The sequence below is a fragment of the Cebus imitator genome, unplaced genomic scaffold (genome assembly GCF_001604975.1).
Source record: "Cebus imitator isolate Cc_AM_T3 unplaced genomic scaffold, Cebus_imitator-1.0 Scaffold85, whole genome shotgun sequence".
Classification (NCBI taxonomy): domain Eukaryota; kingdom Metazoa; phylum Chordata; class Mammalia; order Primates; family Cebidae; genus Cebus; species Cebus imitator.
Genome location: NW_016107400.1, coordinates 239264 through 242518, shown reverse-complemented (window position 1 = coordinate 242518; position 3255 = coordinate 239264). Strand labels below are relative to the sequence as shown.

General features: G+C 57.2%; 1 protein-coding gene across 2 annotated transcripts in view; it reads left to right on the top strand.

The window, feature by feature from the left end:
* The first annotated feature begins 733 nt into the window (after positions 1 to 733).
* Positions 734 to 3255, top strand: part of RASL10B (RAS like family 10 member B) — a 12033-nt gene continuing 9511 nt past the window's right edge. The window contains exon 1 of one of the 2 annotated variants that reach the window (XM_017534212.2): positions 734 to 968. The gene's annotated coding sequence lies outside the window, so the exon portion shown is untranslated. Of the gene's footprint in view, positions 969 to 1086; positions 1680 to 3255 lie in introns of those variants that run through there. The other variant, XM_037740526.1, reaches the window with a different exon arrangement.

Here is a 3255-nt window from a genome sequence, read left to right as displayed (position 1 = left end):
TCACATTTTACATGTAAGTGAGACAAGCTTCTCAGCCTCAACTGTCACATCTGTAAAGTGGGGGAAACAATCTACCCCATAGAATTGTGAGGATTCAGTCTGAGGATGCATGCAAAGCTCACAGCACACTGGGAAAATAAAGGTTGGCTATCAATGATGACATTGATTGTGACATGACATTGATCATCAAAGGTTAGACAATGATGACTGTTTTAGAATAAATACATGGGTGATTTTGCCCTCAATCCTGACAAATGCTGGCATCTCCCATTCTGGAGAGAAGAGGCCTATGGCAGTTTTAGGGGTGTGGAGGTCACACATTGGCAGGGGAGACCTTGCTTTGTGCCAGCCAGGTCTGCCTTTCATTGCCGCAGTGAAGGGTGACAGTGATCACCCTTCGCTCAGCCCTTCAGGAGGGCAGAAGAGCAGAGCCTGGATGTCTCTAACACAGCGTGCAGGGCACACAGTGCAGGCCACACAGGGGCCTGGTGCCTAACAGGCTTGGGCGAGAGGCATATGAGGGCAAAAGTCGGAATGAAGCAAAGGCCTTGAGGGCTTTCCCACGCCTTTCTTCAGCTCTTCCAGGTTAGCGCTAAATCCTCGCAGGAAGAGTCTGGAGGAGTGTGAAGGTCGAGACCAGCTATTAAAGAATTCGTCCAGGGCCAACCAAGTGAATATGTCAGGCTCAGGGACCCAGCGGAATGCCAGCCTGCACTCCCCCCATCCTCCTTCCAGCGCGAGCGGGCGGCGCGCTCCGGAGGGAGAGCTGGGGCTGGAGGTTCCTACCCCCTCGGCGGCCCGCATCTGCCCCCGCGCGCCTGCCCTGAGCCCGCCCCAACTGGGCAGCCGGGGGCGTCCCCACTTCTCTCCCCCCGGGCGGGGGAGCCGGGGGGCAGCGCCGGAGCCCGGGGGGAGCGCAGCCCCGCCGACCGGCCGGCCAGGGCAGGGGGCAGCTAGGACGGCCCCGGGTAAGCGGCGGGAGGAGGGGAAGCGGTCGGGGCGGAGCGGGGCCGGGGCCGGGGCAGGGGCAGGGGCTGGGGAGGGTCGGCCCGGTGCCGGGGGAGGAGGAGACTGCCGGGCCAGGGGCGTCCGGGACTAGGAGGGGGCCGGCGAGCTGGCAGGGAAGCAGTGCGGGGCCGCCACGTGAGAGCTGGAGCTGGGGGTGGGGGTGCCTGCTAGGTGCTGGAGGCGGAGAGCGAGCTGGGCTTCTGCATCCCCCCCAAACTCCTTACCAATCAGGTCATGGGGAGCGCAGCTTCCTCTGTCGCCCCCTAACCCACCCCCACGCGAACGTGGTTGGAACAAACAGCTGGCAGACTTGTGACCCGGCCCTCGGGATCCGCGAAGCCCCCACTCTCAGTCTTGGGCAGCGACCCAGGTGTCCAGGCGCAGGGAAGGGGACGGAACCAGGCTTTGGCCCCTGTGCGTGTCTCTGGTCTCTTGTATCTCTTGCCGGGCGGTCTCTTGCCGGGCGCTGTCTGCAGACTCACTGCAGAGCACAGGCCTTGGGGAGAAAGCAGCTCAGGGGCCTGGGCCCTGCTTCTTGGGACAGCCCCCTTCCTTCCCCACCCAGGCAAGGTTGTTGGATTCTTATATTCTTAGATCTAGGACCTCTGCCTGGGAAGAAGGAGGGGCCACCGATCGCTTCTGAGTTGGGGACAGGGCCACACTTGGGCCTGGTGAGTTCCAGTAGGCTGGCCCCAACCTAGGGGCCGCCTGTGCCCCTTCCCTATTTCCTGAGTAGTGCCCCTTTTGCATTTCCCTGCCACTCCCCAGAAAGGGCTGGTTTCTGGGCAGGGAGTGTCGTGTCCGGGACAATCTGCAGGTAGGGTAGGGTACATCCTAGAAACCTCTGAGCTGCCACACCCAGAGAGAGGCCAGGACTCTTCTTGCATTCCTTGCCCTCTCTTCCTCCCCTAGGCCTCCCCCCTCCCCACCTGCCTGTGCTGGTTATATAATTAACCCAGCTGAGTCTCTCTGCCATGCTGGTGGTGTCCAGGGATGCCTAAGGGGCCTTGGGACCTGGAGGGACACATGGGGAGGAGAGATAGGTACTTTCCCCTAGTTGGAAGCCCATGTAAGTGTATAAACACCTGTTGGAGAAGGAACAGTGCATGGGGCAGGAAGGAGTTCAGGGTCCTAGTCTTAGGCTATGAGGTCTTCACTTCCCTAAGTCACTGGGGTTTTTTGTTTGAGGGTTTGTTTTTTAACCCTTCAATAAAATGAGAAAAATCTCACACACATGCACTGCATGCACGTGAGCCCATGCAGCAGTAGCTAGCAACCCCTCCTGGGATTGCCAGGAGGTGCCACTGGAATTGTGGGAAATGAAGATGAATGAATGACCCCTGCCCATAGCAGTGGCCACTGTTTATTGAACACCTATTCTGGGCTAGGCACTGGGGTTTACATGCACATCTCATAACACTCTATTAAGTTTCTTGCCCAAGGTCACATTTCAGGTGAATGGCAGAGCTAGCAATCAAGCCCTGGTGGTTCTCACTCCACATCCTGACCTTTATTTACTATGCTGTGTGCACACACATACCCCATGGAGTGAGTCCTCTGAACCAGGATAACCTGGGGGACATTCAGCTGTGGATTATGCATATGTGGAAAGGACAGGCATCCGCAGGAAAGGATGCACCCATGCAGAAAAGCATGGCCTTGCCAGAATCCAGCGAGCCCACCTGCCCTGGAGCCAGTTAGCAGGTGCTGAGGTCACCCTCCTGGGAAACAAGACAGGAGGTCTCAGGCATGTAACAGCCTCTCTGGCCACCATCACCAACAAAAGAAGAAAGGTTCTCTCCTTTTCCTGGCTAAGAGATTTACTTGGATTTTCTCGGAAATGGGGGCTATTGACCTCATTTTACCTATGTGCAGAAGCATGGCTTCGGTTGAGAAGGCGATTTGCCCACTCACCTGCAGCAAGGACACATCAGAGCTGAGATTTATACCCAAGCCCTAAAGTCACTGAAACTGAGCAAGCGAGGAGTTAATGAATTCATATCAAGGCCCAACCCCCTAGCAACCCTTTCCTGGGCACCTGCTATGTGCCAGGCTCTCTGGGCTCCAAAGGATACCAGAGAATCAGCCCCAGACCTTGGCCTGTACGCATTCACCAGTTAGAATCACTGAGCTTGGCTGGGTGCGGTGTCTCACACCTGTAATCCCAGCACTTTTCGAGGCTGAGGCAGGTAGATTACCCAAGGTCAGGACTTTGAGGCCAACATGGCGAAACCCTGTCTCTTCTAA